This window comes from Oryzias latipes, chromosome 20 (assembly GCF_053564925.1).
Source record: "Oryzias latipes strain Hd-rR chromosome 20, Olatipes_Hd-rR_3.1".
Lineage (NCBI taxonomy): Eukaryota > Metazoa > Chordata > Actinopteri > Beloniformes > Adrianichthyidae > Oryzias > Oryzias latipes.
The window spans coordinates 28,606,757-28,633,688 of NC_136256.1; the positions used below are offsets into that span (position 1 = coordinate 28,606,757).

General features: G+C 41.8%; 2 long non-coding RNA genes across 2 annotated transcripts in view; one reads left to right on the plus strand and one right to left on the minus strand.

Moving 5' to 3' along the window:
• Positions 1-22,537, minus strand: part of LOC144988310 (uncharacterized) — a 122,476-nt gene extending 99,939 nt beyond the window's left edge. The window contains exon 1 of the long non-coding RNA XR_013652173.1: positions 22,281-22,537. This is a non-coding gene — a long non-coding RNA (uncharacterized LOC144988310). The remainder of the gene's footprint in view (positions 1-22,280) is intronic.
• Positions 22,538-22,561: 24 nt separating this feature from the next.
• LOC101174542 (uncharacterized) lies at positions 22,562-25,525 on the plus strand. Its single transcript, XR_013652171.1, has 3 exons — positions 22,562-22,699; positions 24,349-24,410; positions 24,478-25,525. It is a non-coding gene; the product is annotated as an uncharacterized LOC101174542 (long non-coding RNA).
• The last annotated feature ends 1,407 nt before the right edge of the window (positions 25,526-26,932 follow it).

Genomic DNA, 26,932 nt, shown 5'->3' on the forward strand with positions numbered 1-26,932 from the left:
TCTACAGCGACGCAAAGGTTTGAAGCAGAGTGACTGATGACATCCTAAAAAATACAAACCCAGCATTAATGTATTATACCCTCCTAAAATTCATGTGATGAATGACCTGTTCTTCTGCTATAATGAATACTTGCAGCCTCTGGGAGTTCACTCAATAATTAGTCAAGATATGTCCTAAACGTAAAAATTACCCTTTTGTGCCGCTGTGCATTTGCCTTTTTTGTGAGGTCTGAAACCCAGAAATGCCCGACAACCACTGATGGGGAGCACAATCACTGGCATGCCTGCGTGCAGGCATCCATCATTACTTCCATCCATCAGCACTCTGTGCTCTGCTTAATCATACCAAGCACAGAATGACTCGGAATGGCAGGGTTATCTCCAGAAAGAGCTAATTTCAGGGCCCGGCCCGGCAGCAGCCAGAAACCTGATTTAAAAGTGAAGCTGCTTGGAAAGGCGAGCGGGTCTGCATTTGCAACAAGAAATCTGAGCTCAGGGGTTTTAAATGAGGAAGGTCAGTATCTGTGGTACAGCGCTCTAAAATTTAACCTGAACTGAAAATATGTAAGTATACACACATCCAACTGACTCCATCAATACTAAAAAAAGGACAAAGAAATCAGCAGGACACTTTTTAGAAAGCAAATATATAGACCTATAAAAATTGTGAGTGTCAAGGAAAAAAAGGAATTCTGTTCCTTCATTGCTGCGGAAACTAACCTGGCTGTTTGTGCTTCTGCAGACGTTTCTGTGTTTTTCTGTCCTCTCAGTCTCCAACCGGTCACAGCAGACGGTCGCGCTTACAGAGTCTTGTTCTGATGGAGGTTATTCCACTCAGAGGGAGTTTTTCTCTCCACTGCCGTTTCCTGAAGCATTAGCCACATGCACCCTTACGGGGGGGGGGGGGGGGGGGTTGATCTGAACAAAGGTTTTTCGGTCGTCCAGGTCAGAGGAGTCAAAGAGGAGCAGCAGCATCTCAAGGAGCTCAGGTGGATCTTACAGTTCCCTTAAGGATCGTACGTCCATCTCATGGGTCGTCATGAAAATGGAATGTGCCATTGCCATACGTGTAGTGAGTGTTTTGTGAAGTCTTCGTAAGGATAATGGAAGCTACACGCACTCATGACGCACGGATGATGCTGTCGTACAGTGTCCATACACCCCATTGTAGTAGTTAGGAAGGTGTGAGTACTGGCACGGGTGTGTGCGTGATACGCAAGTTGACGTCCACATAAACTACCCTTTGTTATCTAATGTCCTCATTTCTAACAGTCAGGCTGCAGCAAGGAGCACACACTTATGTGAGCGTTAACGGGCTCCGTGTGTGGTATGCAGGATTTGAGGGTGTTGAAAAATGGAAAAATCTGTACGATGTTTCCCCCTGCTTCACCTGTCGCCCACAGCATGAACCTAGAAAAAATTTCCGTGAACATTTTCTCTCAACAGGTTCATTGAGCGCCCTATGAGAATTATTTTTCATGCGGGCCACCTGTGTGTACAGGTTTGACCATTTTTCCCCTGCAGACAGCTTGATCGACCAATAGGGGTAACTGGGACCAAGTCTTTACTCTGTTGGGGGACAACACTGGGAATCTTTTGATGTTGTCTTTTCAAACAGTTGTCATTGGCATACATTAGGATGTTACTTGTACCGTGGTCCAAAAGAACACTTGATTCTGATTGGCTTCTGGGTGTGGATTAAAGAGTGATAATCCGCAGTGGTTCACCGCACCTAAAAAAGGAGTTCCGGTCACATAGCTTACGTGTTATGTATCACTGCTCTAGCGTCTTCGAAACAAACTTTATGTTCATCATCTGGATGGAAACCAGCAGTAAGAGGTGAACTTTCTCTCTGAACTGATGCTTTATCTAACCCATCGTGACGACCAGCATAGATATCGGTGTCATTTGCTGCTGCAAATAGTCTTTTTGCTAAAAAGTGATTTAAACTGAAAATCAATAATAAAGTAGTAAAACTGAATGAATATTTCTTTTGAAAGTGACCTTGGTAGAAGCGGGATGTCGGCCTTCCAAGTATCCATTTTCAGAAATTAGAACCCTTTACAAAAGCTTGGCGTTGGATGGTTCAGGCTTCCCCGGCTTTGCGTTGATATCTGATTGTGCAGACTTTGAAGGACATTAACTATCTGGACTAGATTTTAACAGTTCCGATTAATAAAGGTCTGTGTTGAGATTGACGTTTTGTGTAGCGTTTTAGGTGAAACAATCATTTTGATTGATCGGGAACTTGTTTTGGCAGGTTTCTGCTCGTCTTGACAGAAACGTTTCGGTCAGTTGTCACCATCACAAATGTGCCGTTTCACACACGTGTTAGTGATAACATTTAACAACACACAGCTGCTCCTGCCTTTTGTAATGCAATTCATGAAATTTCATTGAAGCAGCATGCTCAATAAATCCTCCATTCTTCAGGTCATGACCCCTGAGGCCTTTTCACTCGTAGTGACGTCCAAAACTCTTTGTTTAAACAGAATTATTCAGAGAACACGATTCAATTTTCTTCAAAGGAACAACAGAAATGAGAGTCAGACCGAGATGGTCTTGAGGGTAACTTGAAGGACACTCTAAAATTGACTGTTTTGAGAAGGAATATATATTTGATTTCTCTTACCATGTCTAATACAGCAGATCCTCAACATGGGAGCAGCTCAGGAAATCTCCTTTAGATCTATGAGAGCATCCACAATACGTACATATATGACAAATTGCCTGATATGAAAAGAGAAGCTCTAGAAAACTTTGAATAAGTGTCTCAGGAGTTAAACTTTAACTTTAAACGGAGGAGAAACGGGCTTTATGTCAAGCAGGTCAACAGTAGCATTGACCTTTCTGGACTCTGAGGCATTCAGAGCGGAAGATCGCACAAGCGCTCTTAATGTTACAGCTCGTGTTTGGAACAAACAGATCAGTGTGCTTTGGAACAATTCCTATCAGTAACAGAGCAGAGCAAAGGTCTTTTTCCTTTTCCTGAGCTGCTTTGAAAGCTTATGGGCTCTTTTCCATTTAGTGAATGCAGATCTACAGAATGCAAACTTTCAAAAGCCGTGCATCACATTCTCAATGGTGTATTTTTTGCATCAGGTGTTTCTGCAGAAATACTGCATTCATACTGATCATGCATGTTTTTCTTGATATGCACAAAGCATACATTCATGGGAAAGCTGGTATTTAGTTTAAAAACATGCAGGTATATCCAACAGCTTTACCTTTGCCTGTAATCCGTCAAAATATGTGAGCTGCATCATCAAAAAAGGTCGTCTTTCCATTGAAAGTGGAGGTCAACAAGCGTTGATGGCTGTCTTTGCATCCAACTTTTTTATTTACAAAAATATTGAGCAAATCTTTACGTTTTAAATGCAGCAAAGTTCATTTTGATTGTGTGGTCGAGACACAGAAGGGATGAGAGATCATCAGTGCTGCTTGATTCTGAGGACTAAGAGAACTAGAGGAGAAGAAAGTTAGGACTTTATGATGTGCCTGTGTTCAGGCCCTGAACTTGCAAACGGCCATGAGAACTTTATTTGCGATTCAGAAGTAAACATCTTCGTTGTATCTGCAGAATTGTTCAATTTAAAACTTAAAGACTTGTTTTTTCCTGAAAATTCTGATTCAGACTTCTTTTCTTGATATTAAATTAATTCTGCAAGGATTCATGGCGGAAAAATCTAATTCTAGACTAAGATATACATAAATAACCCTAAATGTTTAACTTAAAAACTAGATGTAACACTTTCTAAGACCGCAGAGCTATGTTTTTAATGTACCTCTTCATTGTTTGAGATCTTTAAAAAATGTCAAATATGACAGATTAGTTTATAATAAGGGCTAAAGCAGCCTCACGTACATTTTCCTCCTAATCTCACGGTAAGAATCTGTTTTATTAGGTTCCTGTTCTCTTTTTTTCATGTTTTCAGTTTTCTAAAATGCGCTCAGATGTGCCGGGTGAATTGCACCTGTAGCCACTACTGACTAAAGTCAGAGTCAACAGCAACTGGATCTTCAAACGTCAAACCGAAGGTGAGCTGAAACTGTTGGTCTTTGTCGGTGATCCTATGGGAAACCAACTCTCCTACAAAGTTTTATTTTCTGTTTTCTTCTTTTCAGAAGACACAGTGACGGTACTTGGAGAGCTCAAAGAAAACTGGAAGCAGATCACCGTCTTGATCACCACTTACTGTTGGGAAGGAGCAGTTGACTGTAGGATAGACAAGAAGTGCAGATTTACAAGCGTAGTCCTTGTTTGTTTTGGTACTTCATACTTTTGAAAGAAACAGTTCGGTAGAAAAGCCTCTTTAACTCTCCTTTTCCTCCCGTTTCTTGGAACAGGATGTGACAAAGTCTGAGAAGTTTTTGAAAAAGTTTTCTGTTCTTGAAGAACTTGGGAAAAAAGCAGTTAAAGGGTGTTTTGTCCAGAGGGACAGACTTTCACCTGGTAAGCTCTTCCATGCATTTTTATTTTGTCCCGGGGGGGTTGTGGTCTAGTCTTTTCGGGATGAACAGGCTAAATGATGCTCTCCTGTGCAATTACCCAGCCTCCAGAGACCAGCATCTTTGTCTACTTGACACTTTAACCGCATCAACCGATTCTATACTTAATCTCTCCATCACCAGTGACTTGGCTGCAAAAGACGAAGCCCACTGCTTGGACATATGGTGCCCCTCCTTCCTTTTGTCCCCCATGACTAAACTCACCAGGACAACGGCATTCCCCTGTGACGGGCTTCAGATCGGGGAATAAAAGGCTCACTATGAGCAGCCCTTGTCTAACTGGTGGGAGACAGCTGGATTAGAAGCAGCAGCACCCTGAGAACATCCCAATTAAAATCAAAGCAATCACCATCGCAAAGAGAAGTCATTAGATGGAGTGGCTGTTTGAGGCTAAACGCTATAATAATGCAGGAGCTGCAGGATTTTGAAAGCCTGTCAGACACTGATTTCATACATTGGAAAGTTTGATGAATAGCGCCTTGTGAGAGGCAACTCTTGAGCGCTGCACTATCACCGAAAGCTTTTCTGGGGATTAGAGGGAAGACAGAAGCTTTCATTCCTTCAGTAAGTCAATGTATGAATAATTTACTCAGTGGGTATCTCTCCCTGTAAGCCCTGGTAATGTTTTATTTGTATGTTTTCTGTCAAAAGTAATCTTGCATCCATAGTCAGGAAAACAGTTGGCTGAATCCTTTGAGTGCAGCGGGCCTCATGCAGCTCATATAATACCTGTTTGATGTGACAGTTGTTGTCAGTGATAATTAGCTCTTCACTGGACCACATCCATCCTTGGTGCCAGAGATGCTGAGAGCTCCGAACGAACGCACAGAGATGTTTGCTGTCACTTTAAATCCTGCTCTTTGCTCCATCTTCCCATCTGGAGGATGAGAATTTTTGTTCAATGGCATCTGGATTTCTACAGTTTTGACAGTGAAACACTCATTTCTAATGCCTTTGTTTTCTAAGCATGTTTCTAGTGGTGTTTGAACAACAACAAGACAAAAATCAGCACAAAATATTGATAGTATAAATACCATTGTCAGTATGAAAATGTATCAATCATGTGCATGTCAGTGTGACATCATAATAACTAAATAATTAATAAATAAACAAACACCCAGACATTTATTTTAATTATTATGGGGCTCAGACACCAACAGAAACCAGACGACTGTCATCTATTGAGTGATTTAATGTTTTTTTTTGACAAATGTTTGGATTTTTGTTTGATCACTGTATGTAATTCATTCCACAGTTTTGCTCCGGTTACTGTAATGCCGAATCTTTTTAGTGTTGTTCTAAGTTTACTTGTTTTGAAGTTCAATGTTCTCCTCCTTCCTTTTCAAGAAAACGGCTTTTGAAAGTCATTAGGAAGCAGGTTGAATCTTATCTTGTACAGAAATTGAACCATCTTGAAATTCTCTGAAGTATGATTTTTTTTAGTATATTAGATTGAGAAAAACAGGATGTGTGTCTCACAATCCCTCCAGTTCTCAGATACAGATTATTGCTGGAAACACGTTTCTTTCTTTCTAAATTCAAAAGGCAGTAAAGAATAAAAAAAAAGAAGACCTGCAGTGCTTCTGTCAAGGTGGTCACTAAAGTTCCTTCAGGCTCCACCAGGCATGAATGTCTCATAGAGGTCTGGGCAGAAAACATCTGTGGAAGAGCTGTGCGGATTGTGGAAATAATAATGATAATAATAATAATAATAACAATAATAATAGTACTAAAGGACTGGATTGTTGTGCACTTTTCCAGATGCTCAGAGCGCTTACAAAAGGGATCCATTATTCATGGCCAGCACGCGCCTCCAGCCTTTTTGACCATTACCGGGACATTCAGATGCATCACACACCAGTGGAGCCACACTGGGTGAAGTGTCTTGCCCCAGGACACAATGACGGTTGGCTGAAGGGGCAGGGATTGAACCGTAGAGCCCACGATTATTGGCCAACCTGGTCAACCACCCGAGCCACTGCCGCCCAAACTATGAATCGATTCATCAATCAAGTTGAGTAATTGTTACACAACTAATGAGAATGGGACGGAGCAGGGAGCTTGTGGCTCGCCCAGTGCGTTTTCTACGCCACAAATACGATTCTTTTCAAATGGGATTATTCATCTGCTCCTGATTCACAACAATTTGACTAAAGAAATACTCAGAAATGCAAGGAAATGAAAACGGAACATTTTCATGAAGGTCCGTTTTGTTGAAATGTTTCTTTTCATGAAACAGTGTCGTCTTCTTCCAGTGGATTACAATAAGAAGCTGTCCATCTTCCACTCCTACTGCAGTAAAATACCGACAAACACATCCAGCCCAGCCAGATCACCAACATGGACGAGGTGCCGCTCACTTGTGACATCCCGGAGAGTCACACTGTCGAATGGCGGACACAGTTTTACTAAGACTGGGAGGCAGGGCGAGTTACGCCACACGTTGTGAATGGATTGTAGAAGCTTGGGCTGACGTGTCTGCTTGCACTATTCTTGGAGCTTTTGCAAAAGCCGGCGTCGTTCCAGAGGAGCCGCACGGCAATGAGACGGACTCTGACGATGACGAAAGGGAACCATGGCGATGTTCATTTCAGATACAGAAGATGAGGACTTTGAGGTATTTTGGATCCTTATTGATGACGGAGAACATAAAAAATCCATCACAACCAATTCAGTTTAGCTCCCGCTGCCTTTTTTAAAACACATAGCATGCATGTTTTTGCAACGTGCCTGAGGCCTAAAACCCGGTGCGTCTTTTGCATGTGTCGAATGCAGAAATAGCACGCATGACTGAAACTGCTCCCTACATTCCAGTGCGCCCCATGGTCGTGAATATACGGTACATTTTTATTTGCTGGTAACAGTAAATCCATGTGGTTTAGTATAAACGTTGCAGAATTCATGCGAAAGCCAAAACGTTGTGGTTTTCAGGTCTCATCATAGCACAGGAACAACGTGGCCTGAGTACAAAGAGGCATGTACTGTTATCTTCTGCTACACCTTTGACAAAGTCATCTGTATTGTTCTATACATGCAGATTGTTTAGCATTTATTGGCTATACCTTTATATTGGCTATACATTTTTTAGCTTTCTGTTTTCTGCTTCATTTCCCTCCATGCTGAGCCTGAAAAAGGATTGACTTTAAAAAAAAAGGTCAGATCTAAACCAATCACATTAGGTCAGGAGGGGAATCTCCATTGAATTACAGTTTGAATTTAGGACTTCCTTGCTTTGTTTTTGGTCGTTTTGAAGTGAGAAATTCCCGAGTAAACCCAGTTTCTAAACTTTTGCGCTTTGCTGGTCCTGCTGAGGGAAACAGATCACGAGGGAAATAAAACATTCTCCATCTGAGGTTTTTATTCCCATTTGAATGGAAACTCCCTTCTTGCCATTTAGGATTAGTTAACTTGACCTCCACAAAGAGTGGATCTTTCTGCTTTCTGCTCCGGTCAAACTATTTTGGGCTCCCTTTCATCAAAGGCTTTTACATATTTGTGAAAGGTCAATCAGCATCTCAAAGCCCCCCCCTCTCCCACACACAAACATCATTCCACTCAAAGCTCATTTCTAACAAACAGCTGAAAAAGATGGAGCTTTGAGCCGGCTCAGCAGAGCGTCAACCCCATGAACAGAACGACACACCGTGTCATTCACATGAACACAAGCAGACTAAAGCAGGGACCCTAAACATAAGGACAGCGTGGGTCCCCTGATGAGGCCTTTGAAGAGGCGACTTTAAGCTGATGTCCACATAAGAAAGCCTTTCCAGGTCAGCTTCTGCTTGTGGTGGCGATGGCGCTGAAGCATTCAAGCTTCACGCATTCATCTTTCCACTCTGTTACTTCTTATTTCTTCACCTCTCTCATACAGAAAAATCCCTCCATCCGGTCACCTCTCCTTTTTATTCTCTTCCCTCTGCCTGCCATTCGGAGACAGAAACCTGGAAATGATGTTTATGTATGGAAGGACTTGCAGTTGGATTGCATCAGTCTGGCATTTTTACAACATTTGGGGGGAAAAAATGAGAGAATAAAATTAATGATGAGCATTCCTGAAGGATGAGAGGGAATTAGGAGATGTTTTTCACTTGGAGGGTGAACATTTCACTGAAGAGATGCACTTATAAAATACATCTTCAAATATTGTCTTAGGTAGGCCAGTCCAATGAACATGCACATCCCCTTTTTTGGGTAAGAGCCCCACTGCAGAATTGCAATGAAAATTTTTGCTCTCAAGACTGACAACAGGTATTTTAACCGCTTAGGTGAAGCAAATGCATCATTCTGACAACATTATATAATGTCAAAAATCTGCTGGAGCTTTTGGATGCAGTCGGAACGTTTCATTTACATTTGAACCGATTAATACCAGTAAACAACTGTTGTGTTCTGTAGATTAGCCGTCCTTTGTGTGGGCATGAAATGCCGTGCATAAAACAGCATAACCGGAGTCAGTCAAACGTCTTTGCATCTCAGAGGTAGAGCTTATGGAAATGTATTTAGCCACCGTTTTTGTGTTTGTGTGGTTTGTTGTCATCGTTCCAGAACTGAGTAGTATTTTTTCAGTTGGATCATGTGATTGACTGGACTCACTTGAAGGTAAAAAGCCTCAACAAGGGCAAGGAAAGCTACACAAACGGTGGGCAACACGTTTAGGCAGACTGACAAAATCTTTTTGGCTACGTTCACACTGCAGGGCTTAATGCTCAATTCGGATTTTTTGAAAAAATCCGAATTGTTTGCTAGACCGTTCACATTTCCAAGTAAATCCGAACTTTTGTGATCTCCAGTGTGACCGTGACACGACCCAAACGAGACCCGCATGCGCAGAAGCCAGAAGAATACTCAACGGTGAACGACGTCACTCGCAGATGTCAACAGTGTTGTCAAAAGCGGAGCTCTTTTTGTAATATTAAATTTATTTTCACGAAGGAGCAGCACAATTACAATCTTCTCATTTTAAGAAGGCATTGGAGTCGGGATCGTCTGTACCCACTGTTGTGGAATGGAAATGTGTATGTGTTGGAGCCGCTCGCCCGCGTGTGTGCAAGCGCGTGCCGCGATAGAGAATAGGGGGGGGGGGGGGGGGGGGGGCAGTGTGTGCGCGCATTCATGTTGTGTGTTACGGAGGGCGGTAATAAAAGAAGGTTTCCCCCAAAATAAATGCTATGGACTCTTTATTAACCCGTTCTGGAGAATCTAAGGATCAGAACAGGGAGGAGGAGGAGGATCGCCTCGGGTCCCCCGCGCTTGAGCACGGTCAAAGGGGAGAAAGAAAAAAAAGTCATCGCGGGAAAGGTTCAACACCACACTCTGCCATTTAGCTGGAAATTTTTTCAAAAACCGCCCAGTTGCAATAAGAGCCCTGGAGTTTGGCCTGAAAAGAGCGATCAGCCCAAATATTAATCCAATCGGGGATCTCGATTCCCTTCCACTGACTGATCTCAGCAGCATTGTCCACCATGGTTGATGTTTACGTTCTCGTTCCCGCCTACTTTAACGCAAAATGATGACGTTTGTTGCGTGTCGATGACGTACAGTGAACGTAGCCTTTGCTTCACAGATTGCATGTTGACCTCTGAAACAAAACAAATGATGGTGCAAACTGAAGAAGAGACAGATAAACGGACAACAAATGTAACTATGCCTTTGTTTTTTATAGGTCCTTCTGGTAGAGATTCAGAAATAAAAAGTGGAGAACTTAAGAACTGTGTCAGGATGAAAATACCTCAAAGTTGACATCACTAATCGAGATCTTTCCCAGACATGAGCACAAATGCAGACAGCTTTCATTTTAGTCAGAGCTGTGGACTTTATGAAGGGCTGCAAAACTCATACCGATATCCAAACAAGTCCTAGTGCTTGTTAGCCATCTCTCTTTGAAGAATTCATGGTTTTACAGGTTTACCCTCATATTATTGCTCCCATAATGCGTTCTGTTCAGGCAGAATTTAAATGTGAATGATAGTTTAAGGTGGAGCCAACAGAAGAAGATCCTATGATGATGTATCTGTTTTAACCCATAAGAACCCAGATCCGGTTTTTCCTAGAAATAAAACTGTTTCCTTTACCACCAACCAAGTGGACCACAGAATCCATGTCTGATATTTTTCTGGGTCAAAGGAAAACAGCTAATGTTATGGTGGTTCTTTGTACCGTCATCAGTTTGTCTTGATCTCCTCATTAAAATACAGGTCAAATATTTAGATAAGTGACATTTACAGCTAACATATAGTCCTCACAGAACTGGTCTGGCTCAAACAAAGTCATGTGATGTTGGTCAGTTTACAGAAAAACCAAAAACAAAACAAAAAACGTGAAACTTTTCTTTATATGCACAAAAGCACCAAACATGATCATCAGCTTCCTTGTTAAAGTGACAGACCTGTCACAAAAAAACCTCTAACCACTATTATATTTCATAACAATTTAAAGTAATCAGGAAGTGTTAATCATTTCCATCCCATCAGCAACGTATTTGTCTACAGCTTCATCCAGGAAAACGCACAAAGCAGATGGGAGTTGTAATCTCATAAGGCCTACTTTGCATTGCTGCATGATAAGATGCAGGAATGATAACATCAACCCCCACCAGGAATTTTAAGTCTTTCCATTCGACTATAAAATAATCCACTGACGTTTCTGGATCTTCAGAATTCGTGTCTTCCTGGAGGAAGTTGCATCATTTGATGAAGGCCTGGTAGAACATGCCCCCACCGTTGAGCAGTGCTCCTTACAGTTCAAATACCTGAGCACTGACAGCCAAACAAAGGAAAAGAAATGTATTCAAATATTCAAATGTATCCTTCCTCTTCCCCTCCGTCTTCTCCATCTCTCCACCCTCTCATCTCACTCCCTCTGAGCCACAGCCTCACATTTGAATCAAACTTGTTTAACATAAATCGAAGCAACTTTAATCAACACCAAAACAAATGCATGAAACCACTGTGTAATTAGTCGGAGGTCTTCAGCGTTCTGCGTTCTTACGACCTCCAGCCTTAAGTGATGGAATCTTAAAAATCAATGCAGTGGCATCCGGGGATGAGTTTTCCTGGATCTGACTGAATACAAAACACAAACGGGGGAGACCAGAAGAGGTCAGTGCTTGACCTTGTGCAGGTATTTCTCCAAAACAACTTTCTTGATTATAAAAGAGAAAGATTGTGGCTTCTGTTACAATCCTAAGGCAGTAAACAGCAACCAAGACAAGCAGCATCAGCTTGATGTCATGTTTTGCTTTGTCAAATGGATTTGAATGGATATCTGATCCCATAATGGAACATTTTATCTCAATCTTCTCAGTTAGATTTGCATTTTGTGTGGTTTTATCCATAAACTGTGTCAAACGTTTAAGATTTTTAGTAGGAATGGACAGAGTCAGCCCATGTAAAAAAGCACTCCTCTGGTTCGCCTGTTGGCATTAAGGTCTCATTGGCTCCTGTACAGTTTTTCTACTGCTCTGTTATTTACTGTCACCGGGTTCGTCATTCCACTCCCCCCCCACCCCCCAGCTTGCGTGATTCATAGAGTGGGTTGGGAGTCTAACTCGAACATGTTCTGCTCCAGCTACACCCATCACTCAGCCATATTTGAATGAGTCAAAGCTAATAGATGGGATACAAGGCTCAAGATTTTTTTAATTTTATGTCTCAGCCCTTTTATGCAATCAGGTGCTTTCCAGGGTGAGAGATCAGGGTTCCAACACCGTTCATCTGCCCCCTTTCTGCCTCATCCTTCAATAGGAAGGAGGGTTAGGGAGCAGGGGGGGGAAATCCGGTAGAGAAACCCAAACTGAGTCATATTTCTTTTTTATGATGCCTTCACAGGCCTCATAAAGTTAAGAGTTTTAGGGTCAGAGCTTTTTTAGAAGCCATTTACAATTCTGATCCTCAAACGGCCTCCCCTCCCTGTCAGACCCCCCCCCGCGAACCTTTATCACCATGTGATCAGTCAGCTGTTCTTCAGGAGTTGTTCTCCTTCTGGCTTTTTAGTCTAAATGTGGAACCCTTTCACAGAACAGACAGACAAGAAGCTGGATAAAAATATCAGGCAGCATGACAGGAGCTCACAGATGCTGGCGCCATTTTACCAGCAAGCTTTGATTCTCATTCATCCAGGTTGATTCCATTGAAGTGGTGGGCAAAAACCATTCCAGTGGACTTTGCTTATCTTTTTTTTTGAAGGAGAAGACGTTTTTTCAAGGGGGATTTGTCAATTCTCAGCTCTTTTTACAAATTTACTTCACCAGGAAAAAATTTTTTTGATAGTTATTTACACAATTTTCTCTTTTTAAAAAAAAAATGTAAATTGAAATTATTTGTACTGAAAAACCTATTAGACAGATGCAGTAGGGGAAAAAAGCATTTAGTCAGCCATCAATTGTACAAGTTGTCCCACTTAAATATATGAGAGAGGCCTGTAATTTCATCATTGGGACAACATCAACTATGGGAGACTGAAAACAAAAAATCCACAAACAGCCGTCGAGTTTAAAGAGTTTATTTGCATGATATGGTGGATTATATACGGATTTGGTCAAAAACAAAAGTTCATCTCAATACTTTCTCACATGCCTTCTGTTAGGAGTGACAAATGTTTCCCGTTTGTGTAAAGACACAATGTTGCTGGTAGTTTCCACAACACTCCGTGGAGATCGTCTCCAGAGCTGCGATGTTTGGAGCTGTTGCTCGGCAACTTTCAACTTCTTCCAATCTATTTTTATGGGGTTGAGATCTGGCTAGGCCACTCCGGGATGTTACTCTTTCGTTGACCGGGTGATGTGTTTTGGATCATCGCCGTGTTTCATTCTCTCTCGCTGATGGACGGACATTTTCACTACATAGCCCCACAGTAGGTGTGGTGTTCTTTGCAGATCAGTGGTAGTTGATCCCACAGATTATTTTACACCAAGCTGCTTCCCAACTGCAGATTCAGTCGTGATCCAGGCCTAGAATGATTATCTCTGGTGTCCTTAGACACAGCGTATGCCTTAAAGGTTAAAGTCAGACTTTATCAAGTGGAGGATAGAAGAGCTTCCTAAAGTTACAGGCCTGTAAGGTTTAAATCTGGCTTGTTGGGAGGTCACCAAATACTTATTCTACCAAAGAATTGACCAATTATTTCATTAGGAATTCTGCAGTGGGATTTCCTGCATTCTCCCCCAACATTCTGGTTGTCACAGCTGAAGTATACTCGTGATGAAAATTACAGGCCTCTTGCCTTTTTAAGTGGGACGACTTGCACAATTGGACGACTTTTTACCCCACTGCAACATGACAGCAAAACTAAAATCAAAAAGATCTATGATAAAAAATACATTTGTTCCTCTACATTTTTCATTTTTGTGTCAATACTTTACATCAAAATGCCATAAAACAAAACAACTGGGGCTTCTAGATGAAGATAGATTCTCCCCAAACCCAGATGGAAGCCTGTCAACAGTCCCGCTGCTTCTGACTCAATGAGAGCGGGCGGCGGTGGCGGTGGTGGGGGGTCTGTCAGTGTTGTCAGCCAGGTGGAGAGCCAGGAATTCATGGAGCTCCTGCAGCGGTCGGTTGTGGATGCCAGCTCTGGCTCGGTGGCTGGTGAGAACCTCAAAGCAGAAGTGGTTTGTGGCTCAGGACCATCAATATAAAGATCTGCCGGAGCTGCCAAAGGCTGAAGATGCTGTTCAGCCTGTTGGTGAGCAGGTCTCCCAGGAGGGCAGCTGATGTTGGCTGGCTTTAGATACGCAGGTGTTCTCCAAAAATTGGTAATTATATTAAAAAAATGCCTCCAGTTTGAAAAAGAGGAGGAGACAGGAAGACGTTGATTTGGTTCATAAATGTCCTTCAGATCTGGTCATTGGCAGACACACTGAAGAACTAGGAGGTGCTTGAGGAGATTTTTCTTTATACTGTAGTTTTTAGATGCACATTAGTAATTATTTTCTGTGTATATAGTCTTTGTTTGTATTACTATTGTTGCTCAGCATTTTTGATGTTCCTGGGAATGAACTTTTCTGGACTGTCTGATCTTTCCAGAGATCTGCTGTGGCCACTCCTCTAATTTAGGGTTTAGGGGTTCTCCAGTTCTTCTTTGACCCTCAGGTATTTCTCCAGTTTCTTTTGATTTTCCTACTGCCGCATCCACCACAACGGCTTTCCTCTGTTCTTTATCCACCGCTACAATGTCTGGTTGGTTCGCTGTTACCATCCAGTCAGTCTGGATCTGGAAGTCCCACAGGATCTTTGCTCCCTTTCTCTATCACTTTCAGAGGCGTATCCCATTTTGACTGCATCCACATCTTTCTGTATCCTATTCCAGTCACTTGGTCTTGTTGTGTTATAGATGCACACACACAGGAACACTTCAAATATGGTTTGTTTCATTATCTATGAGCTCCATGTTCTATGTAGGCTGCATCTTCCTCAACTCCATGCCAAGTTGAAGCCCGGGACAGTCGCTGAACTGGAGAGAGGATGATTGGACAAAAGCAAAGCAGAGAAACTGTTTTGCCAGAGACATGGAAGTGGCTGACGTGACCTTTGTGTTTGTACTTGGGTTCATTTACAGTCAGGAATGCGTTGGCAAAGCGTCACATGGGACTCTCCGCCTGTCAGGAGACTCAGACACTACAAGCATTTAGAAAAGCATTCATGACAGAATAAACCTGTGAAATAATGACGTTTTTTTATGGCGGCAGGTAACCTTTGACCTGCAGAAACATCTTAAATATGTTATGTTTTATCCTTGTGTTTGTGTTCTCTCTACTAGCGCTCATTTCTTGGGTTTCATGGATCCGAGGGACTGAGCTTAATTTTGACTGCCACTGTATGACTGTAAGAGCAAAGATGGTTGCAGAAATACAATATCAGGAGTGACAGGGAGATTATTATTTTATCCGAAAAGTGCTGGAAATGAATCTGAGATGCCACATATTCAATAAAAGATTCTCCTCAAACATAAATTGGTAACGGAGTCTTTTCACTCGATAAACCCCTAACCCTCTGGGTTGTCTATCCCAGATGACATTGTGGTTCATAACTCCCTGCGGGAAAAGACGAAATGCTTTGTTATAGTCACAGATGTGGGCCAGAGCAGGAAAAAACCATTTAGCTGTGGCCAAGCCCCCAACACACACACACGAACAGACTCGCACACAGCCGTGGGGTGTCTGGTCCATTAGGGGGCTTCAGCCTCGTCTGCACACAGACATATTGTGCACCAACATGTGTGTTTGCACTCAATTTGACTTTAGGACCTCTGGAGTTGCTGGATTAGATCTCCAAATACCTCCAAGAATTTCTCTGTTTTACAGATAAAAACATGTTATGCCCTTCATCCGCTTGTGTTCAGATTCCAGAGCACGATTCACCAAGAAGAGAGAGAGAAAAAAAAAAGAGGTCGCTTACATTATTCAGCAGCAAGAAAGGGAGCGGTGAGAATTCACGAATACAACAATCCTTTAACTGTAAAAAACTGGCGCAGGTGGAAAAATAATAAAAAAAGGACAAGAAGTGTGAGGAAAAAAAGGCATTCTTTCAAAATAAATCCACCTTTAGAAAATTGGAAGCATCTTAATTCTACAGATGTGACCTTATGTTTTGATATTTTTTAATATCTTTACATTAACTTTTGATTTTTTCTGATAATATATCAATGTACCAAACAGAATGAATGTAAATTATTTCTTTAGGAATAATATCCTCAATCAGGATTTGTGTATTTTGCAATTTAGACCCAATCAAACTATTATCAGCTTTTTGAATGATTAGACATGCGTTCAGTTAAGGAATTATTTCAATGGAAAAGCCACTGAAATAACTATGTCATTTTTAAGTGCATAAAATTTTTTTATACCAAGTTGTTCCGGTGTAAAATCTGGTGTCAAAGGTCAACTGTTCACTTTGGTAACCTGCCTCATTTGAGGGACTGCAACCTTTGGCACTTCCTGGTCGGTTCTGAAACTGAGACGAGGCGGGTCACATCCTCACGGTCATGGTTCCTGTGAGTTCTGAAGGAATCAAGACAAGTTTTACACACATGTTCATTTTCCTTTTTTCTGCTATTCTTATCACTATTTTTTTTAATCACAAAAGAAAAGTCTGAGCCTTCAACCTTTCCACTTGACCAAATCCTGAAAGAATAATTTGTAATGAAGCTGGCATTTAATGACATACATTTATTTTTAATCGTTGTTCTGGTTTTTCTCTTTAGCTTCACTTTGTTGGACACTTCTGACTGAAAATTCAGAAAAAAAAGAGCTTTAGAACAGTGATTTAAAGTCTCCAATGGCTTGATCATTTTCTGAGAATGAGGGAATAATTACTGCAAAATAATTTCAGTACAAATACTTTTATTGTGTGACTATAATTCAGAGAATATAGACACCAATAATAGTGTTTGCCTAGTTATTATTTATACAGCAAAGCATAGTTCTAATGTATAGATGGGAATGTCTGACTTTTAGTTTTAATCACCGATGACTTTAAAGTAAAAAGGATTTTATTCCAATGTTTGGGTTCAGTGTTAAAAGGTTCTCTGATTATGTAAGTTTGATTAAAACCAGCAGGTCAGACGAGGTTAAACATATTCAAATGTCTGAGTGTCAGGAGGTGAGATAAATGAACATATGACGCCATGGATGCAGAGGCCAGCTCTTGTCTGACATTAAGCACTTTGTGTTATACTTTTATATGAAAAGTGCTTTATAAAGTTTGATTGATTAACAGATGTAAGAATGGCTAAATGCTTATTGTCTTGGATGCTTTTTAAGGTTCATTTGTGTAGCTACACATAAGAAGACGCAGCTTTATTCTGACTCTAGATTTAGAGGCAGATTTCCTTCAGCTGTCACAGGTTTCTTGGCTAAACACAAAACTGCATGAAAATATGATCCAGACACAAAGTTGTAAACTTGAACTGATTTTAGATATTTGTAAAAGTACAGATTGGTCAGCGATTCACCAACTCCTGCTCTTGCCAAATAAACCACCCTCAGCTGTCTAAGTGCGCGTTTCCGGCTTCCTTGTTTAAAATTCTCCCTTTCACTTCTCACTACGTACATTTGTAAGTCAGTTTTTGGGCTTTACGTACAGAAGCGCGTGTTGAAAATTAAACTACGGTAGTTGAACTTGAAATAATAAGGAAGTTGTATTTGGTAGTGACGTATGGAGGGCAGCCTTTCCAAAACACCGACCGGAATTCTGTGACACCAAGTCCATCAAATATCAGAACAGAGAAAGAAAAAGGCTGGAACAAGATTTGCACGGCTTGGATAATTTACACCATGCCTCTTCCAGCTGTGAGAACATGCACAAGTATCTGGTAGCAACAGTCCAGTTTGAACACCGTATGCTAAAAATGCGTACAAGAACCTGCATTCAGAGCGCCTTGAACACGTGTCACATTCCGAAAATATTTATAATATCGCTCCTCATTGAAACAACATTAAGTGATCTTTCTGCTGAGCCAACATTTGGTTCCATGTTAACATTTAAACATGGAGCTCATCATCAGGTTCTGCAGAAGTCTGACTGGAGACAGGTGCGTTTGAACAGGGTAGGCGTGAAAACCGGGTGGACGTCTGGCCATGAGGCCCAGGACCAGGAAACACCGTCTCACCACACAACCGTGATTCCAAGTATGCATCTGTGGACGCCAGTGGAAATGTGACAAAAACCATTTCACACTCCCACATGATTTATTGATGTACTCTAAAGTCTGACACTACCCCCCCCCCCCCCCCCACCCACCCACACACACTGAAACACACAGAACGGTCATGTTAAGTGGATGAGCAGCTTCCCCCATGAGGATCCTTCAGAAGACATGGTCTCCCAAGCATTATGCAGGTGTTTATTGTAATGACTTCCCTTTGAAACAAACTGCCATGGCTGCGATAGCCTTTCATCGTCTGGTTAGCAAAAAATAAATAATACCATTTAAAAAAATGCGTCATTTTTTTTGTTCCTGCACTAAAGAAAAAGCTCCACCTTAGGTTTCAGTTTCTATCGTACCATTAGGATTCAAAACACAGGTTGTGGTTAGAGCAAAAATAATGTGTGAAAACAACAAGTTTAATGCTTGTCTACATCATTCTGATTGCCTCCGTGACTCAACAGGAAATTGGAACAATACTGGAGAAAACAAGCATTGATCATCCAATAAACATCAGCCTGAGTCATGCAGGAGAGCCCCAGTTATTAATTGCAGGCCTTCTAGTCATAAAAACAAGGCAGAAAGCAATTCAGAGAGCTGAGTTTGAATCCCAGAGTCTGAGAGCCAGCCATCAAAAATTGAAGAAGAGAAAAGGTTGGAGCAGATTTCTACAGCAGTCCAGGGAAAGTGTGGGTCAGAGACTGAAGCTGACCAGAGACTTGCTTTTGTCCCAGAGGGGGCGGAACGCTCCCAGTAACAGACCATCACACAGCTGCAGACGCCTGAGGCGAACCTTTGCTGCTCTCCCCAGGACATGATCGTTTCAAAACTGGGGCAAAACTTTCCTCACTGATCCATCACATATGACAGAGTGAGGACAGAAAGGCTGCTGCTGCTGCTTTGAAAAAAAGAAACAAAAAAACCCAAAAAGAACGGGGAATTTTACAATCAAGCTGCCCAACGGAAAAAAATACCCAGAAAGCAAAGCTGCCGCATGATTTTAAAGACACTATTCCCACAATAGAACTGGATTGTTCTGCTCCAAATGTTTTTATTTCAGGACAAAATTAGAAAAAGGAAAATAAGTTTTGGTCCGGTTTGGACAGATAACCCCTTTGGGTCACGAGAGCCGTTTGACCAAAACTCCCCATAAAACACATCAGTGAGCTGGAGCTTTGAACCAGCAGACGTGTCCTTCATACATCAGTTTACGTCCACCGATGGAGAGTTGCACAGATTCTGCATTAATCCCAGCAGAAAACTCTCTCCAACACGAGCTCCACTCATTCCTGCTTAGGCTGGCTAAAATCATCAGAGCTCAGCGCTTTTTGGAAACTCCTGAGGCCGTTCCTGAAAGCACAGAGACAACCTGAGCCAACAATGCCGTCTCCAATTTCTTTTGTTATTATTTAAGTCTGATTACTGAGTCTGCAGAAAACGGCTCCGACATTAGAACTTAACACGTCGGTCTAAAAATGGAAAGATTATTGACCTTTAATAGATCAGAATGTAATATGAATTTGTGCTGTTATTGTCTACAATCTGCATCACATTTAGTCTAAAAGTAGTTGGTAGGAATTGGTTAAAGTACCACTCCGGTTATCTTCTGATTGGTTTTCAAATCGTTCCCATTGGTCTTTTATTTATGATTATGCTGTTTATAGCCCATAATCTAAAGACCTGTATTGTTTTCTATGACATAGTTTCTGTAGAACGTTTGGAGTTCATCAGAAATTCACTTCTGATTTGTGGGTTGGACTGTTGGTGTGGAGCAACCCCGCCCCCTTTCCCCTCTTAATTGTTGAGAGCTCAGAGCAGGGATCTTGTGAGCTGTCAATTGTATTTTCTACGCCAATAATGTGAGCTTTTTGATCAATTTGACTAAAGAGTTACGCAGAAATTCAGCTTTGAACTTAATTTACTTGATCCATGTCCTCCATCATCAGAAAAATGCCACAATGACGTTAAAAACGACAAAAGCACCATTTTCAGAGCGGATCTTGAAAGCACCAGTGAGATCTGAAGCTGCTGCTGTTCTTCCGTTTTCCATGTAAGCCTCTCATTGCAGTCTTTTCTAAACAAAGTTGTCTTTTTTGTTTTTAACAGAAACTTCTCTGAGCATTGTTTTCATGCTTTCTCCTGCACTGTACTTGATATAAAAGTGAATGAGTGATTTGGCATTTCTGAGACGGCTCTGTTCTGCAGAATCAAAAGAGCAGAAATGTCAGGCGTTCGCGTCAGAACAGACTCGAAGCATCACAGGTCCTCCGACGCCCAGATAATCCGTCACAGTCGGCTCACGCAGGTCTGACTGTGTTTAAAGAATGTCACAGGGAGAAGAAACAAACAACTCTCACACAAACAGTTCAATCAAGTGTGGATCCCTGCAGCAGGATTTGAGTCTTTAGGTTCTGCTGACGGTGGGAGGTGTAGCATTGATGCAGAAGCACAGCCTCACAGCCACATGTGTTCAAAGACTGAGGGAGGGGGCAGAAAGAGGAGTGGGAGGGTTCAGGCGTTACGCTGCAGCGTGAAGACCTGCAGGTTGAATGCAACGAGTGGCATCACTGACACTAAGAAAGAAGGAGGAGCTCTGAAACTCAGGGAAATGATTTGATTTGTTGGAAGATGGGTTTAAAATGAAGAAAATGAACAGGCTGCTGATGCGAGTTCAGAAATAACTAACTCTCCGACTATTAAAACAAAATGAAAATCAGTACAATCTGTGATGAACCTATCGTAACACAAACTACAAAGGTGTAAAGCCATCCCTGAGGTTTGAACACAGACTGAAATAGGGTCCAATAGAAAGCTGAACTGAAGAACGCATGAGCTCGTTTAAATTTACATTTACTGTTTTAGACTGACGAAACAGGGAAAGGAAGCCACTTTAACAAAAGAGTGATCTTCAAGCAACTGCAGTGCTAGCAGCTCCAAGCAAACAACCCAAGTCATCAAACATTTCCTCCAAAATGATGCTCAGATCCACCCTGATGGGTAAAAGACTGATGCCTCCATCCTACATCCTGTTGTCCGATGCTCCGGAGTGAAAGCTGAAGGAGGAACTGTTCTGAGCGCCAAGACCCTGTTTTCACAAGGCTGCAGGCTCAGCTAAACTCCGATGGAGTGAAGCGCAGACGAATATGCTGAAAGCGGTCGGCATCCATGCCTGCAGCTTCTGAAGATCTCGTCAGTCGAAACTGCTGCTTCCACGCCGGAGCTACGATTGGCCTCCATTTTTTAATCAACGTTAGTGACAAAACTAAACTCCACATGGGCCCGACCACAGGAGCTTTGCTGTGCCACTTTATTTTTAAAACAAAGACCCAGGTGGACCAAAACCACAAGGGTGAACCCAGATGGGGTCCTGAAGCCAATCCTGGGAATTACAATTAAAAAAAACTTTCAGTTCAAAAACCAAAAGAAGACAACATCCAACCAAAGGTGACACTGCCCCAAATCCAAAAGGAGAGGAGCAAATGGAAAAATCAAATTCAGAGACGTTTTAGTTACATTTACAGTGAGTCGCCTATTCCACTTAAAAGTAATTCTTTGTAATTTAAGAAATTTTAAATTAAAAGTTTGCTTTTAAAAGTCAAAAAGAAGAAAAACAAGAGATAAAAAGACTTTTTGTTAAAACCTGGAATGTGAGAAAACTGGCATAAAAATGTGATAAGAGTCCCACTCCCAGATGATTTAGCATTATGAAAAACGACAGAACATCAGTGACTGCAGGAGCAGAAATGCTGAGGATGTAAACACGACCAAAATGAGTTTCCCTAAAAGCAAGAGCTGATGTGAATCACAGAAACCCCCCAAACTGAAAACATGCTCAGATTCCACTCTGAGACGGAACCACCGACCGAGTTCTGACTCAAGGTAAAGAGAACTGACCAAACATGAGAACTAAACATAGAAAACACCCCCACAGCATCACAGCTATAAATAAACAGGAAAGTCAGTCTGAGTTCAGATGATGGTTCATGAAATAAACATGTTAGCTGCTGCATGTTGGGGGATTTTATCTGGAAAACACGGGGCTCTGTGTTGTTTACTGGTGAGGCTGTAAACAAGAGTAGACTAAAGACTTATTTTGTGTTGGTAGTTTGGCAAAGGGCACCTGAACTCACCTGTGGGAGCGAGGTGCTGACCGTTTGCTCCTTCCAAAGAGAAATCCATCCACTGCTGGTTTCCTGAAGTCTCCCGTTCAAACTTTTAAAGGTGTACACTCAAATTAGAACCAACATCTTCTTGGAACTTGCCACCTGGTCCAAACATTCCTCTCTTATTTCCTTTGATTTCATGAGTAAAATCTCTTCCATTCTCCTTCAGAAGCGTTCCTCTGGAGCAGGAAGTGATCACATGAAGGACACGGGAAGGGGAAGCTCCGTCATTAGCTGCAGCTTCTCATCACAGCTGTTGATGTTTGACAATCAGCTCCAGTCAGGTCCTGCTGCACAGACGATCCTGCAGAAAGGTTTGGAACTTTGTGTTGGTTTACTGCCAGGCAGATCACAGAGCAGTTTGTCTTTAGTTGCTGCAGAATGAGGTGAGTTACTTTCTCTCTACACCAGGGGGGTATTCCAGAAAGCAGGTTATGTGAGTTTTAGGCTAAGGAAGCGGATAACCTCAGCTTTTGCTTCAATAATAATAATTAGTACTTTATTTATCCCACAATGGGGAATTCTTCTCCGCATTTCACCCATCTCCTGGGGGGGTGGTGAGCTGCAGCCTAACCGCGCTCGGGAGGCGATAGCGTTAAGGGTCTTGCCTAAGGACCTCACTGGGTGATGTTAATTGCTTGCCATAGATATGGTAATTGACCCAAGTGCCATTGTTTATCCCCCTCTGGGAATTGAACCCTTGATTTCTGCATGGTAGCCTCTCACCTTACCAACCAAGCTACCCAGCCACTATAAAAAACAGAAGTATGTTTCAAGGTATGTCAAGTTGCCATAGCAACTCATGCTCTGAACATAACCTGGTCTGGAGCAGGTTTAGTTCAATGTTAGTTTTCAGAGAGGTGAAGCAGCATGGCGTGTCCATTTGAAGATGATTTAGTGGATGAAGAAGCTCAGATAATACTTTTTCCACCATGAGAGGGTGATAAGACCACATATGGATGTTGGAAAGAGAAACTTTTTACTTTGATCTAACTTAATTATTTGCTTCAGTTAAGAAATCATTTTTCGGAATTCATTCAACTTAAAAATTACACGTAGTTATCAGATAGTTATTTTACTTTCATTCAAATTAAGTAGGTGTAACTTTGGTGCTGCTGTTAGAGCGGCACCGCAAGGAATTGTGGGATACCATTCCCTTTGCCTTTCTGGATGGATTTGGGTTTAAGTGTGGGTTTTTGACCAAATGTGTTTATTTGTTAGCTGTTTTAATGTTTTTTATCCTACTATGTTTAATTCTTTCTGCACCATGAGTGAGGGGGAGGAAGAGGAGGATGAGTTTATTTAGCACCACTACTTCTTTGACATATAAGTGCTAAAGTTAAAGTCTGAGTTATGAGAACTGTACAAGAGAACTGTATCATTAAGCTTTATATTGCAAATCCTCACTATATCATTCATTTTAATGTTATAAAACTGAGAATATCTGCGGCCTCAAATTTAGACATGAATTTGAATTGGAGTAATATGACATTTAGTTGGACAAATATGTAAATTTGAGTTGTATAAACAACTATTGAGTTGGATAGACGTAAGAAATTAGGTGGAATAAATTTAACCCAATTACTTGTTACCAATTGAAGTCATTCATTTAAGGTGGATAAATTATGTGTGTGTTATAATGTAATCTTTTGCTGATGATCCAGCCGTAATACTTTTTGATGGTCGTATAATCTTCACACACCGTCATTATAATGTCAGACTCCGTCTCACTGAAGTATAGCGCTCTCTTTTGTTCTCCACACGTTTCCATGGTGACTCAGGATATTGGTGATCCATTGAGAATGTCTTTATGTACTTGCTGTGCACGTGCATTAACCCAGGGTTACCAAGTGGAGAGTAATTACGCTAACTCATATCCGGTCTTTTGGAACCGACATACCCAAAGTAAGCAAGTTCAGGCGGACCTCAGCCAGAGTTCAGGGTTAAAGTCAGGGAAGCTTATATGTGCTTTCTGGAACAGTCCCCTGGGCAGCTGCTGTATTTTTCAGTGAGGGTGATGCGAGTGTTTTTGCAGGTTTGTATTTTTGATTCCCTGTCTTCTGATTGGAGGCATCAGCTGCTCTTCACCACTGAGAGGTAACACAACTCTTTCAGGTCTGTTGACCCTGACGACGCAGAAAATGATTCTGAACTTGTCCTGCAGCTCTTTCCTACAAAAAAAAGATTGTCCCCATCTTGATCGATTTAACCCCATATTACAAGAAGGATTTATCACCGATAAATTCAGCTGCATCTCCAAGACTTCTCAGGAGCGCAGAGGGTGAGGAGGCGGATCGCCGTGGTGCTCCCCATGGCCAATTGTCCGGTCTTCTCAGTTTTTTATCAGACTTTGGCAGTGACCAGCAGCCAGTTCTGACTAATGAAAACTCATGGAATCAAGACAGCGCTGCCAGGTCTCACTCTCGCTACAACCAGAGGAGAGTCCTGTTCAGTCGGTTCCACTACTCCCCAGCAGTGTCTTCATACGCTCCCAGAGCTCCGGTCCACAGCGGCTCCTGACCTGATGAGCCTCATCACTTACTGTGTGTCTGCCCTGCAGGTTTTCCATCCTGCAGGTCCCTCACTCTCCAAACAGGACTGCAAAGACATCACTGGTCCACAGAGGTTTCCAGGAAGCAGCCACGATTGGTCCCCACAGTGACCTGTAGCCCATCACAGGGTTGTGGCTGCTGGGGTTGGCTGCAGGAGTAACATGGACACAGTGACCACAGTGGAAATGTTTGCATTATTCTACAGCCTAAATCTGAAATAAAAGGAGGTGCAGCATGTTCCATCATGCTTCATTTTTCTGTCAATGCTCTTGAGGTCGAAAGAATGGTCATTCTGAGCTGTTTCTCTGTAGAAGTCACTTCCTGTTTGGAATGTCAGTTGGAAGGAGTCTTTCAATCCAGTTCTTATATAAATGCAATGGGTTTAACTAAATCCAAATGTCTACCGACTTGGTTATCAGTACATTTTCTGCAATCTTAACCATTTCTGGTATATTTTTAGTCAGAAGCTTAAATCCAAAGAGCCTTCCAACAAGCAGGTTGGGTTTGGTTGAGTCATAAATTCTCACACTTGACCCCCTTGAGGTGACCTCAGCATTCACAAGTTACAGGGAACCTATTGTATTTTAGCAGTATTTAGTTTGGTGCTTTTTATTAGTTTTTCCCTCTACGTGTAACAAATAAACCCTTAATGAGATTAAAGGGTGTCAAGACTGAGTTCTTTTCGGTTGAAATTCCCTAGAACTGTCTCGTATCCCAACACTGCACCACAACAGTAACTCTGTGCTCAGCTGTTAGCTGATTTTACCATGAAGCATAAAAGACTGAACATGTTTACGATCTTCTGAAGCTCATGTGTTCAGAAGAACATGCTGTTTCCATGCAAAGCACAAGTTTACCAACAAGCAGATGGTTTGTTCTCTGAAAAATGCAAATCTGTGGCAGCATGAACCGCTCCAATGTGAGTTTGAGAAAGTCTTTGGCTTCTTAGCCTGACAACCAAAGGGGACAGATGGTGAAGAGATCAGTCCTGCCTTTTGAGGGTAAACAAGCCTCACTGAGCCCAAGATGTACCCCTCATTCATGCCTTTAGACTGAAAGCTCCTCAGCTGCTGCCGAGAAATGTATTTCACTTTCACATCTTGTTTCTCACAGTTTGATGGTCTAAAAGTGAAATAAATGTAAAACAGAAGATTAAAATGAAGAAACTGCATTAATTTGTAAAATTATGGAATTGGAAAGTCTTTCCTACTTGGTCTGGTCTGCTAAAATGTAGAGCTTTCTAAGGAGTAAAAGAGATTATTTAGGTAGTAATGAATCCTTTTTGCTTTTAATTTCTTTCAATTACAGATACAAATAAGAGGTAGTTTGCCAGAGGGCAGGCCAGAGGAAAAACAAGCCAGAGAAGGGCGGCTGTGTTTGCAGCAGACTCCATTTCCTGTTCAGACTGAGATCTTTTTAAAGAATTACGTGACCAAAAAACCTGAGAAAAGCTTAAACGTAAAGTCCTAACCAGGAAGCTTTCACTGTGGTTGGGCTGGAAATGGTTAAAAACACTTTACAGTCCAAACCGGAGTTCCCCCCCTGAACTCGGGTCCTCTTGACCTTGGTTTGTAGGGTTGGGTGTCTTCTCATCTCATATGATTCAATACACATCTCTATACGTGCTCCACCAATCCACACATCAAAGATTCAACTGAGTTTTTGCCGTTGTGATACCGTCTGATTCTTTTACCCTACCAGGTACATTCTACTGTAGGTATGTATCATTCTTTTGGCATAAAAAAATGAAAATGCTTTTTAACATTTTTTTTCTTAGCTGCACTTTTTAACTTAATCAACAAGCAGAAACAAGCAGAGGAAATGAAATGTTGCTGTGAGGACATGCCACCAGTTCAAGAGGACCTGGCTGCAGACAACAACATGGCGCTGTAACATCATTGGCTGGAACCTGGAGTCCGGAACCGGAAATTCACTTTCCAACCCCAAAATACTCTTTATATTGCCCCAAAACACTAACTTAACCCTTGTGCTATCTTAGATGACCCCACCCTTCCATTGAGGTGTTCTCCCTACCATGACAAAGGTGGATAAAGGTGGAAAGATTTC